At 42.8% G+C, this 23641-nt stretch overlaps 1 long non-coding RNA gene across 11 annotated transcripts in view; it reads left to right on the top strand.

The window, feature by feature from the left end:
• LOC140627755 (uncharacterized) overlaps window positions 1-23641 on the top strand; it is a 291600-nt gene that overhangs the window by 209372 nt on the left and 58587 nt on the right. The window contains exon 5 of one of the 11 annotated variants that reach the window (XR_012026371.1): window positions 10303-17106. The exons of 9 other annotated variants lie outside the window; for them this stretch is intronic. This is a non-coding gene — a long non-coding RNA (uncharacterized lncRNA). Of the gene's footprint in view, window positions 1-4620; window positions 5377-10302; window positions 17107-23641 lie in introns of those variants that run through there. One more of the 11 variants, XR_012026368.1, reaches the window with a different exon arrangement.

Below are 23641 nucleotides of genomic sequence, written 5' to 3'. Positions count from 1 at the left end.
GCAAAATAGACTTTAAAGTAAATCTGTTATAAGAGATAAAGAAAGATATTATATAGTGACAAAAGGATTTAACTGCCAAGAAGATATAATTATAAATTATATGTACCCACATCAAAGCACCTAAATATGGATAGCAGACATTGATATAACTAAAGGGAGAAATAAACAACAATACAATAATAGTAAAAGACTTCAGTACCTCACCTTCAATAATAGACCATCCAGATAGAAGACAAATAAGTTAACAGAGACTTTGAGCAACGCTATAGATCAAATGGACCTAACAGATATATACAGAACATTTCACCCAAAAGCAGCAGAATAAACATTTTTCTCAAACACATGCAGATCTTTCTCTAGGATAGATCACATGTTAGATCACAAAGCAAGTCTTAACAAATTTAAAAAGAGTGAAGTCATACCAAATATCTCTTCTGACCACAATGGAATGAAACTAGAAATCAATAGCAGAAAGAAAACTGGAAAATTCACAAATATGTGGAAGTTAAACAGTATGCTTCTGAAAAAGCATTGCGTGAAAGAAACAAGTCAAAAGTAAATTAGAAAATATCTCAAGGCAAATGAAAACAGAACCACAATATACCAAAACTTATGGGATGCAACAAAAGCAGTACTAAGAGAGAAGTTCATAGCAATAAATGCTTACATTTTAAAAAGTGCAAGGTATCAGGTAAACAACTTTATACCTCAAGGATCTATAAAAGGAAAAACAAACTAAGCCTAAAGTTAGCGTAAGGAATGAAATAATACAGATTATAGCAGAAATCAATGAAATAGAAAATAGAAAAAAAAGCAAACATCAACAAAACTGAGTTGAGTTTTTTTGAAAAGATAAATGAAACTAACAAACCCTTAGCCAGACTAAGAAAAAAGGAAAGAAGTAAATAAAAACAATTAGAAATATAAGAAGAGATATTACAACTGATGTCACAGAAATACAAAAGATCATAAGAAACTACTATGAACAGTTAAATGTCAACAAACTGGATAACCTGGAAGAAATGAATAAATTCCTAGAAACACACAACCTATCAAGACTCTATCATGAAGAAACAGAAAGTCTGAACAGATTTGTAACTAGTATGGAGATTGAACTGGTAATTTAAAACCTCCCAACAAAGACAAGGTCAGGAGCAGATTGTTTTACTGGTGGATTCTACCAAATATTTGAAGAATTAATGCCAATTCTTCTTAAACTCTTCTGAGAAATGGAAGAGGTGAGAACATTTCCAAACCCATTTTATGAGGCATAATTATCATGATACCAAAGCCAGACAAACACATCTTAAGAAAATAACAGGCCAATATGCCTGATGGATATAAATGCAAAAATCTTCAGCAAAATACTAGCAACTCAAATTCAGCAGCACGTTAAAAGGATCATACACCATGATCAAGTGGGATTTATCCCTAGGATATAAGGATGGTTCAACATATGCAAATCAAATATTGTAGTACAACACAGTAGCAGAATAAAGTATAAAAATCACATGATCATCTCAACACAGGCAGGAAAAACATTTGAGAAAATTCAACCCCCTTTCATGAGAAAAGCTCTCAATAAACTGGAATAGAAGAAAAGTACTTCAATATAATAAAGACTATATATGAAAAACCCACAGCTAAAACATCATACTCAATGGTGAAAAATGGAAAGATTTCCTCTAAGACCAGGAACAAGACAAAGGTGTCCACTCTTGCCTTTCTATTTAGTGTAGTACTGGAAGTCCCAGCCATTTAATTAGGCAACAACAACAAAAAGGCATCCAAATAGAAAGGAAGAAGTAAAAGTGTCCTTATTCTCAGATGTTTGATCTCATATACAGAAAACCCTGATGACTCCATAAAATAAAAAAAACTGTTATAAACTAATGAGCAAATTCAATAAAGTTGCAGGACACAAAATCAACATACAAGAATTAGTTGAATTTATATATACCAACACTGAACTATCTGAAAAGAAAACTAGTAAAACATTCCATTTCCAATAGCATCACAAATAATAAAATACTTAGGAATAAACTTAACTAAGGAAGTAAAAGACTTGTATACTGAAAACTACAATGCATTGAAAAAAATTAGGGGTAGCAGGCTGACTCAGTTGGTAGAGCATGTGACTCAATCTTGGGGTTGTTAGTTTAAACCCCTTGTTGGGCATTGAGATTACTTTTTTAAAAAGAAATAAACAGAAATATCACAGAGGAAGGCATAGACATGGTCAACAAGCACATGAGAAAATGCCCCGCATCACTTGCCATCAGGGAAGACAAATCAAAACCACAATGAGATCCCACCTCACACCAGTGAGAATGGGGAAAATTAACAAAGAAGGAAACCACAAATGTTGGAGAGGATTTGGAGAAAGGGGAACCCTCCTGCACTGTTGGTGGGAATGTGAACTGGCGCAGCCACTCTGGAAAACTGTGTGCAGGTTCCTTAAAGAGTTAAAAATAGACCTGCCCTATGACCCAGCAATTGCACTGCTGGGGATTTACCCCAAAGATACAGATGCAATGAAACGCCAAGACACCTGCACCCCGATGTTTCTAGCAGCAATGTCCACAATAGCCAAACTGTGGAAGGAGCCTCGGTGTCCATCGAAAGATGAATGGATAAAGAAGATGTGGTTTATGTATACAATGAAATATTACTCAGCCATTAGAAACGACAAATACCCACCATTTGCTTCAACGTGGATGGAACTGGAGGGTATTATGCTGAGTGAAATGAGTCAATCGGAGAAGGACAAACATTATATGGTCTCATTCATTTGGGGAATATAAAAATTAGTGAAATGGAATAAAGAGGAAAGGAGAAAAAATGAGTGGGAAATATCAGAGAGGGAGACAGAACATGAAAGACTCCTAACTCTGGGAAATGAACTAGGGTTGGTGGAAGGGGAGGCGGGCGGGGGGTGGGGGTGACTCGGTGACGGGCACTGAGGTGGGCACTTGACGGGATGAACACTGGGTGTTATTCTATATGTTGGCAAATTGAGCACCAATTAAAAAAAAAAAAAAGAAAAGAAACTGACCCCGGTATTACACATACATGAAAATCAACTCAAAATGGGTTACAGACTTAACTTGAAACTGTAAAACTTTTATAAGATAACATAGGGGGAAAGCTTCATTGGTCTTGACAGTGATTTCATGAATATGACACCAAAAGCACAGGCAACAATGCCAAAAATAAACAAATGAGACTACATCAAACAAGAAAGCTTCTGTGCATCAGATGAAACAATCAACAGAGTGAAAAGACAAGCAACAAAATAGAAGAAAGCATTTGCAAACTGTACCTCTGACAGATTAGTCTCCAAAATATGTAAAAAACCTCCACAACTCAATAGCAAAACAAAATAAAACAAAACAGACAACAACAAACACCCTAATAACTATTTAAAAATGGGCTAAGGACTTGAAAGGACATTTTTCAAAGGAAGACATACAAATGGCCAACAGGTATATGAAAAATGCTCAACATCACTAATCATCATGAAAATGCAAATCAAAATCACAATGAGATATCACTTTGCACCTGTTAGGATGGCTTTTATCAAGAAAGCTAAAGACAGTGAATGTTGGCAAGGAGGTGGAGAAATTGGAAGTCTTGCATACTGTTGGTGGGAATGCAAAATGGTACAGCTGCTATGGAAAACAGTATAGGTTTCTCAAGAAATTTAAAAAAGAACTATCATATGATTTAGCAATCCCACTTCTGGGCATTTATCCAAAAAATTGAAACCAAGATCTCAAGAAGATATTAGCACTGCCTTGTTCATTGCAGCAATATTCATAATCGCTAAGAGGTGGGAACAACCTAAATGTCCACTGACGAATGGATAATGAAAATGCATATGCATACAGCAGAATACTATTCAGCCTTTAAAAAGAAGGAAATTCTCCAATATGCAACTACATAGATGAACCTTGAAGGCATTATGCTAAAAGTGAAATAAAGCAGTAACAGAAAAAAAAAAAAACAAAAAAAACAAATACTGGGACGCCTGGGTGGCTCAGTGATTGAGCGTCTGCCTTCTGCTCAAGGTGTGATCCCGGAGTTGCGGGATCGAGTCTCACATCGGGCTCCCTGCATGTAGCCTACTTCTCCCTTTGCCTATGTCTCTGCCTCTCTCTGTGTCTCTCATGAATAAATAAATAAAATCTTAAAAAAAAAGAAAAAAAATACTGCATGATTCCAATTATGTGAAGTATCTGAAATAGTTAAATTCATAGAATCAAAGGATTGAATAGTGATTGCCAGGACTGAAGAGAGGAATAAATAGGGAGCTACCGATCAAGGGGCTTAAAGTTTCAGTTAAGCAAGACGATTAAGCTTTAGAAATCTACTGTACAACATTGTACCTGTAGTCAACAATAATACATTATACACTTAAAACTTTGTTGAGAAGATAGATCTCATTATAAGTGTTCTTATCACAATAAAATGTTTTTATTTAAAAGACTGACATCCAATAATATGAATACTAGGCTAGCATTGAGTGTCTATAATATGCTAAATGCTTTTATCGCTTTGTCTTAATTATATCCAAAAAGCATCCATGCAAGGTACAGATTTATTATTCTCATTTTGCAGATATTTAAATCAAGACCAGAGAGATTGGGGATCCCTGGGTGGCTCAGCGGTTTAGCGCCTGCCTTTGGCCCAGGGTGTGATCCTGGAATCCCAGGATCAAGTCCCACGTCAGATTCCCTGCATGGAGCCTGCTTCTCTCTCTCTCTCTCTCTCTCTCTCTCTCTCTCTCTCTCTCTCTCTCTGTCTATCATGAATAAATAAATAAAATCTTAAAAAAAAAGACCAGAGAGATTAAGTTACTTTCCCAAGTCATAAGGCTAATAAGTGGTCAGAGTGGGGATTAGAACCTAGGTCTGACTGGTTCGAAGGCCCTTGCCGTCCTGCCTGTGGTATCCCCTAGAACTTTCTTGCTGTGATGCTTGGGGTCCAGTACCTGGAGCCTTGCTCTGCCCTAGGTAACTGAGAGGAAACCACTGGGTAAGGCAGGAAGTAGGAAGAGCCTAAGCTGTGAGCTGACCTCAGCCTCACCACTCTGCCCTTTCTAAACCTCCAATGGCACAAATAGGAGCCTAGGTCCAAACTTAAAACCTGTGAATCCTGTAGATTGCAAAGAGTAGGGTCTACATCATGCAGTGACACTTCTGTTATTCCAAGGTCACCTAAGAGAATCAAAGTTATCAACCTCAGAAAGGCCTCTGAAGAGCTGAAATAATCCTACGTCTCCTGCCCTTTCTTTGCCAGAGAGCCCTGCAGGCTCTGCACACAGTCTGTCTCTCTTACACTCACATGTCTAACAAGCTCTGCTGCCAAGTCTTTCTGCCTGTAGCACATAGAAGCAGCACATTAGAAAGAGAGGACCAGAGCTACTAGAGATGAGGCTGACAGACATTAGAAATGGCCACTGACAGTGAGGATGGAAGCAGCAATACAGTGCAAAGCAGGTTCAAATGCAAGAAGTTTAGCCATTTGGATTGTTTATTGCAGGAATGAAAAGTATAACGATGCTAGATACATGAGATATTCCTGGACTTCCTTTGCCAACTGAATTTCCAGATTACCTCTAGAAAGAGCTGGGCCTATCCTTTTGGACCTGAGCACTTTGCTCAAGACTTGAGAGTGTTAGGGTACAAGGGGAAGAAATCCTTTGCCATCTTTCTTTCATGGGGATTTACTACTGATCCACTGTTAAGAGGACAGTGTACTGCAATGCTGACTGAAGCAAGGTTGAGTGATGACTTCTCATTCCTTAATTCAATCCAATATTTGTTTTTTTTAAAGATCTTATTTATTTATTCATGAGAGACACACAGAGAGAGGCAGAGACATAGGCAGAGGGAGAAGCAGGCTCCCTGCAGGGAGCCCGCTGCGGGACTCGATCCCAAGACCCTGGTATCACAACCTGAGCCGAAGGAAGACACTCAACCACTGAGCCACCCAGGTGTCCCTCAATCCAATATTTGAATATAGCACTTAATGAGGAAGTCAAAATTGCCTTAGCTAGATATGAGAATAGGGAGGTAAACTAAGTACCTTCTTGCCTCAGTCAGGAGCAGGACTGGCCACTAGGCCAATAGCTTAATGTAGTGGATTCAATAGTGTCCTCTCAAAATTCATGTCTGCCTAAATGTGTGAATGTGGTCTTATTTGGAAATAGGGTCTTTGCAAATGTAATCAGTTAAGATGAGATCGTACTAGATTAGGGTAGACCCTACTCCAATAACTGGTGCCCTTCTAAGAAGAGAAAACAGAGGGACACCCAGGTGGCTCAGCGGTAGAGCATCTGCCTTTGACTCAGGGCATGATCCCGGCATCCAGGATCGAGTCCCACATTGGGCTCCTGTGGAGAGCCTGTTTCTTCCTCTGCCTGTGTCTCTGCCTCTTTCTCTCTCTTTCTCTCATGAATAAATAAATAGAATCTTTTTTAAAAAAGAGAGAGAGAGAAAACAGACACCCAGATATAGGATTGCCAGCAGCCACCAAAAGCTAGGAAGAGTCAAGGAATGATCCTCTTCTACAGCCTTCAAAGAGACCATGATCCTGCTGATGCCCTGATTTAAGATTTCTAGTTTCCAGAAATGTAAAAGAATAAATTTCTGTTGTTTTATGCTGCCCAGCTTGTGACATTGTGTCTAGGAAACTAATACAGCCTTTTGCAAATCAGTGCTGAGTCCAAACAATACTAGCAAAGGATTCCTGAGAGTTAAACCAAATTGGACCACTAGTTAGGATGGCTTTTAAGTTTACAACTTTGAGACACCTCCACCAAAACATGGCAAGTATATACTATAAAGAGACAATTTAAAAGGCACAGGTGCACTAAAAAAGTAAAATAAATATCTCAATGGACCAAAAATGGAACATAAACGTATCTATTAGATGGGAATGAAGCCACAGGCAGCTGAGGTCTGGATCTAGACATGGAGACAATCAAATATTCTGCTCTTACAGGGTAATGAGGAGACTGGGTTTTACTGCTTGAAATCAGATCTTGGTGTGGTGCTTCCCCATTCATAGAAGGGTTTATAAATGTTACAACCACACTCTGACTGGAGCTATGGTTCACATCCAGCTGCAAACCTAAGGATGTAGGATGAAACAAACACAGGACTTGGTTCAAGCTGCATGTAAACCTGGTGGCATTCCCCAAATCACAGAAGCATGGAGGCCTTGACCCACAAACTTAAGACCCAATTCTCGACTGGGGCCCTAGGGTGCTAGATGGAGGTATTAGCGAGACTGCTAAGCAGGAAACGATGTGGACAGAGAAAGAAGGAAATGCACAACTACATGAGATAAGCCAAAATTTCAAAACACATGAGGAAACCTATACTATAAGTGTTAACTAAAAAAACAAAAACAACATTATTCAGCCATTAGAAATGACGAATACCCATCATTTGCTTTGACGTGGATGGAACTGAAGGGTATTACGCTGAGTGAAGTAAGTCAATCAGAGAAGGACAAACATTATATGGTTTCACTCATACGGGGAATATAAAAAAAATAGTGAAAGGGATTATAAGGGAAAGGAGAGAAAAATGAGTGGGAAATATCAGAGATGGTGACAGAAAATGAGAGACTCCTAACTCTGGGAAACGAACAAGGGGTAGTCGAAGGGGAGGCGGGTGGGGGGCTGGGGTGACTGGGTGACGGGCACTGAGGGGGCACTTGACGGGATAAGCACTGAGTATTATACTATATGTTGGCAAATCGAACTCTAATAAAATAATATACAAAAAATAAATAAAAAATGAACCAACCCTCAGGAGATGAATTTGCTCCTGACAAAATGAGAATAATAGTACAGCCTGAAAATGACTCAATAAAAGATATGCTTAGGATGCTCAAAGAGATGAAGAAATAACACCCATTAAAAAAAAAAACAACAAAAACAAAAAAACCCATATACCAAACAAGGCATAAATGAAATAAGAACGACTAGATATGAAAAAGAACCCATTAGAAATTATGCAAGTTTCTGCATCTATTATGCTCTTCCTGCATTAAAAGATCTCTAAGATGCTAGATCTAGCTCACCTAATCCAGCAGCCCCCGTATGTCACCTTCTTACTAGCATTTATCTTTATTTATCTTTTTCTTGCCTAGATCCTCTTTTGCTCTGCAGACTCCTTAATTTGTGGCTAGAGCTGATTAAGGAACAGGTAACCAAGTAGCTAATCTATAAGAGTTGGTGAAACATCGCCAGATGCATTGGATATAGGATGCCAATTTACTCACACACAGTCACTCAGTGTCTTTATATTGTCCCTTAGCCTGCCCTTCATTCTTTATGCATCCCCCCCACGCTCCCTGTCCCATGTGCATTCCTCAAGATCCCATTCTCTAACATGTGAACTACCTCTCACCTGAAGGATCCATGTGCATTCCTTGCCCACTAATAGGAGTTCTACAGTCCCCAGGGTATAGTGACTAATTTCACAAGTTCCCTTTCATTTACTCATTTACACACTTTCCAAAGACCTGTGGTTCTCAAAATGTGGTACCTAAACCAGCAGCATGACCATCACCTGGAAACTTGTTAGAAATGCAAATTCTCATCCCCAACCCTAGACTTACTGAATCAGAATCTCTGGGGGTGGCACCCAGCAGTTTCTGTTGTAACAAACCCTTGGATGATTCTGATGCATGCTTACATTTGAGAATTGCTGCTATAGACATTTGTGTAAAGGTGCTCACGGTGTGCCAGGTACTGTGCTAGGTGCTGGGCATGCCATCTTTCTTGGTGTTATAGCTCTTTTTCCGAAGCCCTCCATGGAATCACATAGGAGATTTGGGGACTTGCAAAGCGGTGGGCAAATGATCAGTATGGCCTGGACTAAGCAAAGAGAAGGAAAGAACAACATTTCTGTGGCTGACAGATCTGAGAGGAAAGAGAAGGACTATTAAAGGCACTTGTCCAAAGCTGGGTAACAGATGTAATGATTGTAGCCTAAGATCAATAAACAGAATCATGCAGGAGCTGGGCATCCTGTCAAATAAATCCACGAGCCCCTAAAGCCTGGTTCTGGAGAGGCAATGGAAAAGAATGTGATACGTTTCCTGATGCCAAGTGAAGTTAAAATGTGTCAGGGATCCATACGTGCTAAATAACCCCTCTTGGGATCCCTGGGTGGCACAGCGGTTTGGCGCCTGCCTTTGGCCCAGGGCGCAATCCTGGAGACCCCGGATCGAATCCCACATCGGGCTCCCGGTGCATGGAGCCTGCTTCTCCCTCTGCCTATGTCTCTGCCTCTCTCTCTCTCTCTCTCTCTGTGACTTTCATAAATAAATAAAAAAAATTAAATAATCCCTCTTGACCAACACTGATTTAGCAGTTGGCCAAATAGAGGGCATTTGCCGAGTTGCTGTTCTGGGGATGCAGAAATGAGATCAACCATGGTCCTTTCCCACCAGTGGCTCATGGTAACATGGGGGAAGACACAGAACCATTGCCTGTGATAGAGTCAGGAAACATACTCCAAGAGAGGGTTGTAGGGACCCTCAGTTTCTGCTGGAAGGGATTGGGGAAAGCTTTTCCAGAGGAGATGACATTTGGAGGATGGCTGGGAATGCCAGACAGAAAGGATGTGAGAATTTACCAAGCAGAGGGGAAGAGCAGAAAGTTTGGGATGGCCACGGTAGTAAAGTAGGTGGCAGCAAATTGCAGAGGACCGAAGTAGGTGGGGATGGAACAGATTATGGCTCTGGATTTCATCCTATAGGTGATGGGGAGTCATTGATATTTCAAAGCAGAAGGGTGACCTTGGCAGACTTGGCATGTTAAGTCACGTTGGGGACTGTGTGAACGATGGTGCTGAAAAGGAGGCAGTGAGTCCAGGAGGCCCATCAGGAGGCTGTGTGAACAGAACTGGGAAAAGTTGGTATGGGTCATTGGCCCCAGCACAGAATGAAGAGAATGGATGGAAAGTTCCTCTCAGGACCAGGTTCTCTGCTGGGCTTTGGGGAGTATAAGATGAACCCAACAGCCCCTTCCCTCAAGAGCTTGGCATGTGGAAGGAAGCCTAAGACAAGTACATGAGACAAGGGAAAGTGACTTCTTTCACTTTAAACGGTGTACTAGCTTCCTATAGTTTCTGAAACAAGTGACCACAAACTTAGTGGTTTAAAGCAACACAAACTTATCATCTTACATTTCTAGAGGTCAGAAGGCAGAAAGGGTTTGGCAGGATTGCGTTCCTTCTGGAGGCTCTAGGGAAGAATCCATTTCTTTGCCTTTTCTAGCTCCTAGAGGTGCCCACATTCCTTGGCTCGTGGCCCCACATCACTCCACTTCTGCTTCTTTCATCATATCTCCTTCTCTGATGCCGACCTTCCTGCATCCCTCTTACGAGGACCACATGATTACATTTAAGGCCAATCCAGAAAATCCAGGATGATTTCTCCATATCAAGATCCTCAAGTCAATCACATTTGCAAAGTCCCTTTTGCCATGTCAGGTAACATCTTTCCAGGTTCTAAGGATTAGAACATGGACAGCATTGGGGGGCCATTGTTCAGCCACGGTGAGAAGGGTTCTTATGTTTTCATGAGTAAATGATGATGATAAGGCCATTTTCTCTTGAGTCTTGCTATTTGCCATGTATTTTCACCTTTAACTCTTGCAGGGACTCTAAGAGGGTATGTTCCATCCCTATCCTTTCAGTTGCCAAAACAACCCAGCGAGGAAGTGGGGGACGTGAGAGAAGCTTCTATTCTCAGTGTTATACCTTCTCCTTCCATGTTGGTTCGTAAACAAATGACTGCTTTTGTTACAGGGATCTATGTTAATGTTTCATCTTCTGCATTTCTTTTTTTGAAAATAGCTGTAGTGTTTTTGCAGAAAAAAATGACACATGCCCATTTTGAAACTGCAAACAATACTGAAAGTACAAAGAAAAATTAAAATCACACCCAAATCTCTTTTCCCAAGGATAACTATTGTTAACATTTGGTGAACATTCTCCAAGCTGCTGTCTACACATCATAAATAAGCCATTCTATAAAGCACTTTATCTCCACTCTGCATCATGCATATCTTTCCATGTCACTACTTGTCAACTCCTCAAAACAGGCTTGCTGAGTCAAAGGCTGTGCACATTGTACATGTTAATACACATTGCCAAACAGCTCACAAAATATATTATTTTACACTCTTTACCAGAAGTGCAAGACCTTCACCAGTTTAGTCAATCTTTTAAATCTTTGGCAATTTGGTGAAAAACAACATCCTTTCTTGGCATTGCTTTGACTATGATTGATAGCATCTTTCCACGTATTTATTGGCCATCTATATTTATTCTGTTGGGGAACAGTCTACTCAGGGCCTTTGCCTATTTTTCTATTGGGATGTTTGCTCTTTTCATTATGGATTTGTAAGAGCTCATTGTAGAGAGGGCTGTAAAGCCTGTGTCAGATCTGTTGCAAATATTTGTCTCACATTGATATATATATGATTTTGTTTATGGCACTATTCCACGTAGAAGGTTTCCATTGATATACAATCAAATTCATAACCTTTTTCTCTATGACTTCAAGGTTTTCTGTCATGTTTAGAAAAACCTTTCCTAACCCAAGATGATAATTTCTATAATGAGAAGAGCTCCATGTGTTCTTCTTGTACTTTTATGGCTTCATATTTAACATTTAAGTCTTTGACACACCTGGAGTTTATTTTAGTGTAAGGAGTGAGGTAGACATGTGACTCTATACTTTTCTAAATAGCTATCACCATCCTTTCAACACTGATTTGAAATAGCACCTATATCATATACTAAACTTGCTTATATACGTGGGTGTATTTTTGGACTTTCTCCTCTAATCAATTGATCTGTTTTTCCCCTGTACAGGAACTTTATAATATGCTTCCCTAGCTGGTAGGAAGAGTTTGTCCTCATGGCTCTTTTTTCTGAATATTCTTGCCATGTGCTTATTCTTCTAGATGACCTTTTGAATAGTTTTATCCAGTTCTGAAAATCCTTTTAGAATTTTTATTGAGATTTTATTGAATTTATAGATCAATTTATGGGTAATTGGTGTATTTTCAATATTGGATTTTCCTATCTAGGAACAAGGCAGGTTTTTCCATTTACCCAGGTCTTCCTTAATGCCCCTTTGTAGAGCTTTGTAGTTGTATTTCCTACGATTGCTGTGACAAATTGTCATGACCTGAGTGGTTTAAAACAACCCAGATTTATTCCATCACAGTTCTGGAGACCAAAAGTCCAAAATTCATATCTCCAGGTCAAAATCAAGGTGTCAGCAGCGCTACAGTCCTTCCAGAGGCTCCAGGGGAGAATCTGTTCTTTGTCTCTCACAGCTTCTAATCTAAAGCTTCCAGCAGTCCTTGGCTTAGGGCTACCTCACACAGGTGTCTGCCTCCATGGTCACATTGCCTTCTCCTCTGTATGACTGTGTCATTCTCTTTCTGCCTCCCTCTTAAAGCGATACATGTGATTGCATTTTGTCCCACCCAGATAATCTAGGATAATCTCCCATCTCAAGATCCTGAACTTAATCACATTTGCAAAGATGCTCTTTCCATATAAGGTTACACTTAGGTTCCAGATTGGGGACCATTTTTCAGCCCATAACACTACTTTTCCTTACCACTTAGGTTGTGAAGCAGTGTATTCTCGTGGCTGTAACTCTTCTTTCTACATCTACTAATCTACCTTTTATTAATGAAATAAATAAAATTAATTATTTGATTGATTTCTACTTGAGCTAGCAATGTGAGCAAGGAGAAGGTCTTGAAGGAAGGTACTGTGGAGCAGAGGACAGTTAACACTTTGTCAGGACTCGACCTAAAGATCTGACTCCTTGACTCCTGAATTCATAAGCCTAGAGGTCTCATCCTCTGCTCTAGTTTTGAGAGTCATTTTCTCAATTGCCTCTGAAAGTGATACCTTAACTTGAATTCATTGAACACATATTCATGTTTGCATATGTTGAGTAAACAGGGAATTGTGCAAAAAGATTCCCCAACTTGTGCCCTTACTCTAGGATGACCCCTTAAAACAGTATTCATTGCCAGCTTGGGAGGCAGCAGGCAGCATGGCAAGGTGACTGAGCTTAAAGTTAAGAAAGCTGAATTTTGACCTAGCTCTATTCCTGCCAGCTGGATGTGACCAATCACTTAGCCTCTCTGGGCCTCACTCTTTGAATGAGGATATTGATATATGTGTTGCCCTCCTCACAGGGCAAGAGGCCAAGCATGCATGCCCTTTACCTACCTGCAAGAGTATGGCTTGTGCAGGATGAACACTGATGGCCATCGGACTGTGTACTCCAGGGTGGCACATAGTGGATGGGCCCGAAATCTGAGCAGGCCCTGTAGGAGGAATCAGGTCCCAGGGAGACATCAAGGCAGGCATGTGTTCAAATACGTGTGTTCACTTACCACCCCACCTCTTAGCCACCTGGGGCCTGGTAGCTGAGAGAACTGCCATGTTGAGCCTTATAAGTGAATATAAAATAGATAAATTCATATTGATATGACAACTGTGGGAGAGATTTTGCTCATGTTTGCTTTGTTGCCTAGGGTTTTCTTGTAGCCAACTTCAAGATCTCAGACAATTTCTATATTCTTTCCCATCTTTCTCTACCTCCCCAGAGAGGTGGGAGTGGTAGATGGAAATTACGGAAAGTCTACATTCCTTGGGAAAATTAGTCAGTTTGGGTTTTTTGGAATAAATCTGAGTCCTGAATGAACATATTGTTAATGTGGTATCGAGGAGAAAGTAGAAAGAAAAATCACATACTGTGTCCTGTCTTGAATTCCTCTGCCCCACTGAGATAGGACATCTGGGACCTCAGTCCCAAATTTCTCTAGAGTTTTGCCCTGATGCTCCCATGAGCGCATATAAGGGCTGCCTCCCCCACCCCAAGCCCAGTGCCCCTAATGTTCTTCTTCCTACCTTGACCCCTACCTGCATCCTTCCCTTGTCCTGGCCTGGCCTCTGCACTCACTGAGAAATCACCACAGTGCCCTTAATAGCACATGGCTTCAACATCTGTGGAGAATGGTAGTGAGGAGAACAGAAGTACTGGGGTGCTGAAAATCACACACACTCAGGACCCATTGCCCACAGAGCATGCATTATGCCAGGGATATGATCCATATCATCCCCAGGCTGAGTTTCCAGAGGTCTCTAAGATCACCCAGTAAGCTGCCCAAGGCAGATGTATTCCTGGTTGCCTACCTCACCCTCACTTACTGCCATCCTCCATCCACACACATACCAATGTGCCTTCAGCCCACTGCCCCCATGGGTGCTCTGTCTGTGCAGAGCATGAAGTTACTTTCTTCCCATTTGAGTGAACCTTGGCATCAGCCAGCTTTCTCTGTGTTATGTGATGATTTATGTCACCCACCTAGGGTAGACTTGTCCCTTGCCTATTTTGTTCAGATCCCTGGCCCAGAAGAGCAAAGTGAATCAAGTAGAATGTCCTCAAAGATATTGTTGTTCCCCTGACTACTGCTGACGAAAATCCAAGAATCCATAGTTTGTCCAATCTTCTCGTTCCTTAAATGGGGAGACTGAGGCACAGGGAGGTCAGATCTCCAATCCTCAGCAGGATTGAATCCAAGTCTCTTGATTTCCAGTCCTGTTCTCTCTCCACTCCACCACTCTACTTGCCTTTTGTGCACGTGGCTGAGAGGGCCAGCCTTCCTCAACTTACCACTCTCAAAATAACTTTGACAAGAACTCCGATTTCACAGCCATGTCAATGTGGGCGTGAAGGGTGGCTGAACAGTGGCATCTCTGACTGCATGGGGGTCAGCCTATAGCAGCGGGGCTCAGAGCCAACAGCTGCAGGCCTGACAGGCCTGGATCTACATGCCCATTGGCAGTGGAGACAGATTGACCTCAGGGAGCCTGGTAACATCAGAATGGACTGTAGTAACAGATCAGGCTTCTTTCCTTTATTAACTGAATGGGTTGGGAGAGTGGCTATGGGGAACTACCAGGTAGGTATAAGAGCATCTCTCAAGTTTGAGCCCCTAGGGCCTTTCCAAGGTACCTTGGAAACTTTCACCAGCCAGCTGTCAAAGTGGCCTTTAATCCAGCTGAGTGCAGAACTAGGGAACTGAAGTGTTCTCTGGGGTCGGAGTCAACACTGTGCCTCTAGCAGGAATGCTTAGTGTAAGCTTATTTGCTCATCTAAAGCCCAGGCAGCCTGGGCACAGAGAGTGGCTAAGCAAAGATGAAGACCCTTTAAAGCACTTGGCAGACTTTTGTCATGGATTATGGGCCCACTATGCAAATAGCCCAGAGGAAGGGCCAAGCTGCTGTGGTGGCTTTTGAGCTACACACAGGGTGTGAGAGCTAAGAGGTATGGTGTCGGCATCCTTGTCCTTGTCCTTGTTATCATTGTGACACAAATGACTGCCTGCCATTGAGTGCCTCCTGTGTGCCAAGCATGTGGTGAGCATTCACTCCTACCCTGATTCTCACAGCAACCCTGTGAAGTGGATATTGCAGTTAGCTCCTTTTTACAGATAAAGAAAGCAAGGCTCAGAGAGGTGAAGTTATTCACTGGTCCCTCAGCTGGTAAGCAAGTGGCCATGAGGTGAACAGGACCTGGCTCTTCTCAAGATATCTAAAGACAGTAAATGGATAAGAACTCCCTTTTATTGGGCATCCTTGGGAAAATGCAACTCCAGTAAGTTAAGCAGCTTCAACAAGGTGTCACAGCTAATAAAAGCAGAGCTGGGATTTGAACTACAGAGTCAGTGGTTCTCAAACAATTTGGTTCCCTTTTGCACTCTTTTTTTTTTTTTTAAGTAAGCTCCACACCCAGCATGGAGCCCAACACGGAGCTTGATCTCACAACCTGGAGATCAACACCTGAGCTAAAACCTAGAGTTGGACACTTAATTGACTGAGCCACTGAGGCACCCCTCTTTTTGTACTCTTAAAACTCATTGAGGATAAATCCACAGAGATAGAATGCAAGATCAGTGGTTGCCAGGGGCTGGGTGGAGAATGAAAAGGGGAGTGACTGCTCAGTTGGTATGGAGTTTCCTTTTGGGGTGAGAAAATGTTCTGGAACTACAGAGGGATGATGGTTGCACAGTACTGTGAATGTACTAAATGCCACTGAATTGTAAAATTTAAAATGGTTAAAAAAATAAAATGGTTAATTTTATGTCATGTGAATTTCACTTAAATAAAAAAAGAAAAGCAGAATACAATGAGGTAAATCAACAACAACAATAAAATTTGTAGAGGACCTTTTGTTTTTGTGGATTATAGCTCTTTGTGCTAGCTGTATTAGAAACAAAATAATTAAAATATTTATTTATTTATTAAAATAACAAACTCATTTCCTGTGACTATAAATATTTTAGTGAAAATAACTGTATTTTCCAAAACAAAATCTCATATTGAAAAGAGTTGCATTATTTTACATTCTTTTCAAATTTCTCTAATATCTGGCTTGAGAGAAGACAACTAGATTCTCACATCTACTCAATTCCATTGTGATATATTCTTACGGTTGAAGTATGTGAAGGAAATCCAGCCTCACATAGATATGCAACTAGAGAAGGGAAGAATATTTTAACTGACTTTTCATATGATTGCAGACATTCATCTTTGATATGACACCAAAACTCGACCAGTAGTTTCTTATAGGTTGAGTACAGTGTGGAATGTGAAATCATATTATGAAATTCCTGTACTTGACTCCATTGAGCCCCCAAAAGAGTCTCTCACACTTTGAATGGATCTTTTATCCAGCTGTGAGTTGGTGACATCCTACTTTGGTAGTGACTTTGGTCACGTGAAAAATATTGGTGTCCTGGACTTATGCGGAACTTCCATATGTTGGCACATTTCTCTCCAACATCCAAAAAAACTTACATTTGTTACCATAACCATCCACCTCACTGGAAAAAATCTTTAACTCCTGGAAAACTGTCAAGCTCACAGTGTTGGATACAAGCATTTCAAATTTTTAGTTTTGGCATTAAAGCTGAAATTTTGTCATTGGCAAAAAAAAAAAAAAATACTGTCAGTTGTTTTCCTTGAAGTGAGGAGCTCACTCCGTTCATTTACAAGAAAATGTCTGCCCAATACCCAAATCTGAATAACATCAGTTAGTCATTCTTTCAAGTAAATATAATGTTCTATAAAAAAAAATCGGCCAATTCAGCTCACAATTCAGAAAAATCACATGAGTGCTTTGCCTTGAGTCAACTGTTGTGCTTCGGTTTCCAGCAGAAGTGCTTTAAACACATTTCCCATTTTGTCACACAGAATTTTTAAAAATATGGGTACTCAAGGGTCAAAATTTAATTAAGCTAATTATTACTGCTTAGCTGACAACATCCTTAAGTGAAGCTGGCTTTTTATTTTTTTTTTTTAAACTACAAGCACTTGGCAGTGAAGAGTCCAATGACAGCTAGTACAATTTGATGCCACTGCCCTGATTCATGCTCAGGCATCTGCTGTTTTACCCACCACTGTTTTTTTAAGTATAATTAACATGCAATGTTATATGAGTTTCAGGTGTACAACATATTGATTCAACAATTCTATGTATTACTCAGTGCTCATCACAATAAATGTAGTCCCCACCTGTTACCATACAGAGTAATTGCAGTATTATTGATTATATGCCCTATGCTGTACCTTTCATGTCCGTGTCATATCTATTTTATAACTGGATGTTTGTACCTCTTAATCCCCTTCACCTATTTTACCCACCCCCACCCACCTGCCCTCTGGCAACCACCAGTTTGTTCTCTGTATTTAAGAGTCTGTTTTTTGGTGTGTTTTCTTATTTGTTTGTTCATTTGTTTTGCTTTTTAGATTTCCACGTGTAAGTGAAATCATACTGTATTTGTCTTTCCCTATCTGACTTACTTCACTTGGTGTAATACCCTCTAGGTCCATCCACTTTGTCACAAGTGGCAAGTTCTCAGTAATCTCACTGCTGAGTATTTACCTAAAGAAAACAAAAACATTAATTCAAAAAGATATATGCACCCCTATGTTTATTGCAGCATTATTTACTATAACCAAGATATGGAAGCAACCTTCATAGATGCCCATCAGTAGATGAATGGAGATATATATATATATATATATATATATATATATATATATATATATATATATATATATCACAATATAATTCACCACTGCTTTTGTGCTACCAGTGCCAATGTCCACTAAGTGGAAAAGTCAAAGAATGTTTGAGTGTTATCATGAAAATAGATTTGGGACACCAAGGTGGCTCAGCGGTCTAGCGCCTGCCTTCGGCCCAAGGCATGATCCTGGAATCCCAGGATCGAATCCCACATCGGGTTCCCTGCATGGAGCCTGCTTCTCCCTCTGCCTGTGTCTCTGCCCCTCTCTGTGTGTCTCTCATGAATAAATAAATAATAAAATCTTTAAAAAAAAAAGAAAAGAAAATAGTTTTGAGCTTGCAGATCCCTTTAAAGAGTCTTAGGGTCCTCCAATCCTCCACCGATCTCACTCTGAGAACAGCTACCTGAAGCTATGCATACATCTGCTCCTGCTACTTCTCTTAATCGGGACTTTTGATGGCTTCCTATCATCTGCAGAATCAGGCCCGATCTCAGTCTACACTGTTAGCCCAGGACACAGGGTTTAGCCAGATAAGCCCCTCACCATTTTCCAAGCATGTCCTTCCATGCCCTTACCCATGCTTTCTCCTCCACCAAAAACACCCTCATCACCATCTCTGTCTCTGTCTCTTGAAATACTACTTACCTTCCAAGGTCCAGGTCAACTATTGCCTCTTCCGGGAAGCCTTCCAAGGTTTTTTGTTTTTTGTTTTTCATTTTTTAAAAGATTTAATTTACTTATTCATGACACACACACATACACACACACACAGAGGCAGAGACACAGGCTGAGAGAGAAGCAGGCTCCATGCAGGGAGCCCAATGTTGGACTTGATCACACCCTGAGCCAAAAGCAGACGCTAAACTGCTTAGCCACCCAGGTTCCCGCCTTCCAAGGTTTTTAGGTGAAAACAATCATGTTTTCCTCTGAACTTCCTGATCCCACTCTCAGGATGGATGTTATATTAGAAAGAGGTGTATCCTTGTTTCTGAGCTCCCCAAAGATAGGCAGTGAGTCTTTCCTCTATTTCCCCACAGGACAGCCTTGCTTATCACTGGGGTGGGGGATGTTTGCTCACCTGGACTCCAGTGCCAAGAATGTAAATGCCATGTGACTGTAGCTGTGAATGCTCAAAGCTCATGGAGCACATTCTGATGTGAGTCTCCAAGGAATGTCACCATTGGTATTGCCACTGGTTCATGCTTCTTAAAGATGATCTTATTGGAGTTGGAGGAGCGCCTGGGTGGCTTAGTCAGTTAAGCAGCCAACTCTTGATTTCAGCTCAGGTCATGACTTCAGGGTCCTGGGATCCAACCCCAAGTCAGGCTCTGTGCTCAGTGAGGAGTCTGCTTGAGGATTCTCTCTCCCTCTCCCTCTGCCCCTCTTACTGCTTGTGCTCTCTCTCTTTCTCTCTCTCTTTTTAAAAGATTTATTTATTTATTCATGAGATACACACAGAGAGAGAGAGAAAGGCAGAGGCACAGGTAGAGGGAGAAGCAGGCTCCATGCAGGGAGCCCGACACGGGACTGGGTCTCCCGGATCACGCCCTGGACTGAAGGCAGTGCTAAACCACTGAGCCACCCGGGCTGCCCAATAAATCTTTTTTTAAAAAATGATCTTATTACATGAATACATCCTACTTCTGGGCTACTCCAACCCCAGGATTCTCAGCTCCTAAAGCGGAAAGAATCCTCAAAAGGGAAAAAGCCCCTTGGCCCCAGGCTCTACTAAAAGTGCTATGTCTCTTACCTCCTGTTTCTCACATGACACAGTCTGTGGCCCTGTGCTATGCCATAGGTCAGACTGCAGGCCCAGATGCCCCCTCCCAGCTTTCCTCAGTGGCTTGCAATTCAAACAAGATTGTGCTAATGGCTCCCAAAGATCACCCAACATTCCGCCCCCATGTGCCCAGCCCAGCCTGGACTGGAAGACGTTATCTCATTTAGAGCTCATCTTAGAACCTTGCAGAATCACAGTTGATGCCTGCGGAGATGCACTTTTTTCTTTCAAAGGCCAATTTAATTTTGATGCCTTTGGCCTTAATAGTTGTTTCCTGATTTCCAGGAATTGCTCTCAATTTACCAGTTGCCAGCTTCCCGCTTTGTGCACCAGCCTTTGGCCTGCCTCTTGTACTCTCACTTCTCTCTCCTCATTGATCACATTGGCTGGCAGAGGCGTGGAGAGGAGAAGGAGACACCTGCACAGGCTGGAGCATGGCTCAGTTGGAGGAAGCAACCTGAGCAGTGGAGACTGAGGGACCCTGTACCAGGGCCCAGAGAACATACAGGGCAACACATGGAGATGGGTGAGGAGAATAGTCAACTGGTCAGTATCAACTGGTGCCACCGTGGCAGGCTCAGATAAGCAATGATGGCCTTGGGCTGCATCAACAGAGGCAATGTATTCAGAACAAGGGTGGTGAGTGTGCTGCTCTCTTTTGCAGTTTAGTGTATAAGGCATGGACCCTGGAACCAGAATGCCTGATTAGACTTTTGACTACCACTTACCCCTGTGTCTTTGGGCAAGCTACCTAACACCTCTGAAACTCAGATGGTTAGTTTCATCTTTTCAGTGAGTACAATAATAGAATCTACCTCAAAGTGCTGGCAGGAGGATTCATTGAGATACTAGATGCCAAGTGTTTGGCAGTGTCTGGTCTGTACAGCTCCCCACTGCTCTGCTTTGGCCACACACCAACCAGACATTCTGGCTAGTTCTGGGCCCCACACTCAGAAGGACCCTGTCAAACTAGAGTATATCTGAAGAAGGAAAGGCTAAGGGGCTGAAGAACTACCATGTACCCAGTGTGAGAGAGGGCATCTACTGCTGTGGTTAGCAGGTTCCTTGAGGAGTGAGATGGGTGACAGAAAGGCTGATATGCAGGGTCTGGTGCAGTAGAGGGAAGAAGACCCCCTCAAGAAGTCAGAGTCATGCTGGTATTGGCTGCTTTAGGATGGAGGGAGGTTGAGGCTGAGGCTCCCTTTGGTGAAGGCATACCCAGAGGGACTAGGTAGCCACAGAGCAGAAATGTTTCAGGAGGGGGGAGAGCATGGAATGGCAGCCCGGCCCAGGCCTCCACGGTGTCTGCAGTGCAACTTTGTTCCGTCTCTACCCCAGGCTGTGACCTGCAGAGGCATTCTGCTCTGGCTTGGCTTACTGGGAAGGGTGCCATTCCTAGGGACCCACGAGCTGCACGCCAGCCAAGGACAACCCTGCATTCCAGCACTGCCCCTCTCTTGGCCGGCAACAGCTGTACAGAGAGCAATGGGCCACCATGGCTTCCTGGGCAGCTGTGGGCACCTGAGCCAGGAGAATCTCCTGTGTTCCTTACTCTAGCCTTCTCCTTTTCCAGGTGAGGAACCTAAGGCCTGTGGGAAGCAAGGCCTCCCAATGCCATGCTGAGATGTAGGAACAGAGTCACCGCCCCCAAAGCGTTTTCATGCTGTGTGCTCAGGGACCCTGAAGCCTTGTTCCCCTTACAGATGTGTAAATGAGCTGGGCTGGGGGTCCTGACCTAGCCCTGAGTGCAGCAGGCATATCCAGGCCAGGAAAGCCTAGAGGCTGGGCGACAAGTCCTGCTCTGTCCCTCATTTGCCGGGGGACCGTGAGGCAGGGCAGCTTCCTCCTGTGAGGCTATTCCAACTCTGAAAGGCGAAAGTGGCTTTTGGTCTTGTCAATGGCATCTGTGCTCTGATAGCCAGACTTCTAAGAGGTTGGTGACCTGTGATCCATTGCTTAGGATGGATGTAGTGAGGTGAATGGTGGCCCCCGAAAAGATATGTCCAAGCCCTAACCTCCAGATCCTGTGGATGTACCTTGATTTGGAAAAAAAAAGGGGGGGGGTCTTTGGATAAAATCAAGTTAAGGCTCTCAAGATGAGATCATCCTGGATTATCCTGGTGGAGCCCAAATCCAATGACAAGTGTCCTTACAAAAGACAGATGGAGAGGAAGACACAGAGCAGAAAAGAAGGCCACGTGAAGAGAGATTGGGGTGATGCTGCCAACAAACCAAGGAACACCAAGGAAGCTGGCCACTGCCAGACACCGGAGACACATGACCCTCCTTTGGAGCCATTGGAGAGAGTACAGCTATGCTAACACCTGGGTTTCAGCCTTCTGGCCTGCAAAACTGTGAGGCCAAGACTTCTGTTCTTTGAAGTCACACAGTCTGTGGTAACTTGTTGCGGCAGCCCCGGGAAACTCATACAGTGGGCCATGCTGCCCCTGAGACCTTGAGCCTATGGACCATCCAAGGGTCCGGGCCCTGCCAGCTGGCACCCAAGGAATTCCTACTGGCTGACCAGTGCCTTGCTTGGGTGGAGCCCCTTTGCCTTTCACTCAAGGCTGAGGCAGCATGACGGGCTCCAGCCTGTGTAAGGCCCTCTCACTGCCAGCTCCCAGCTGGTACTTAACCGCTTTGGAAGGTGAGGTCGGCATTGGAAGCCTGTAAATCGACAGTAATTAGATTAATAGAAGCAAACCTATCCAGCACCAGAACAGGCGCAGAAAGGCACATCAGGTGTGGAGCTCTCAGAGGGTCCTCCTGGCTGAGCTGCTCCATCTCCCTCTGTCTGACAGAGGCCTTGGGTAATTCCTGTCTGAGGAGCAGAAATGTGCTGGGGAGAGGAGTAGCAACTTACCTTTGTCCCCACTCTCCCTGGCTGATATGGCCTGGATATTTGTGTCCCCCCACATTTATACTTTGAAGCCCTACCTCCCAATGTGATGGTATTTGGAAGTCACGAGGGTGGGATCCCCAGGATGAGATTACTGCCCTTATAAGAGGAGATCCCACAGCTTCCATTCTCCCCCTGCACATGCACCAAGGAAAGGCCATGTGAGCGCCCGGCAAGAAGGTGGCTATTACAAACCAGGAAGTGGGCCCTCACCAGGAACCAAATCTTCTGGCACCTTGCTCTTGGACTTCCAGTCCCCAAAACTGTGGTAAATAAACGTCTGTTGTTTAAGACACCGTGGCAGCCCAAGCAGATGAAGACACTGGCCTGGTGGTTGCTGTGAGGTGACTCAGCAAGTCTGAAAAGGAGGCATTGCAGTCACCATGTAGCCATATAGTGTCCCCAGGAGTGGAAAGCAGCCTGGCCTGGGACTGGTCCTAGCTGGGGCTGCTTGGCTTCAAATCCTCTGCCAGGCCTGGGCTGGTGAGGTGGGGTGGGTGACAAGCTTTGTCACAGACAAAGGGGGGTTGTGTGCAGTCTTCACTTCTGGTCCTTCTCTCTGGCCTCAGCTTCCTCCTCTTCTGATGGGATTATACACCTTCTCCAGGACAGTTGTGAGGATCAGAGTTCAATCGTGCATGCTGGGTAAGCACTCAACAAGCCAGAACACTTTGGGCAGAGTGGTGCTCTTGACCTGGAGAGGGAGGGGCTGAGGAGGAGGAGACCAAAGAAGGAAGAGCCCCTCCTGGCCCTTTGGGAGCAAAGTGAATGTCCAAGAGGAAATTCCAGCAGTCCAGGAAG

The sequence above is a fragment of the Canis lupus genome, chromosome X (genome assembly GCF_048164855.1).
Source record: "Canis lupus baileyi chromosome X, mCanLup2.hap1, whole genome shotgun sequence".
Classification (NCBI taxonomy): Eukaryota; Metazoa; Chordata; class Mammalia; order Carnivora; family Canidae; genus Canis; species Canis lupus.
This window is presented reverse-complemented; position numbering and strand designations above follow the sequence as displayed.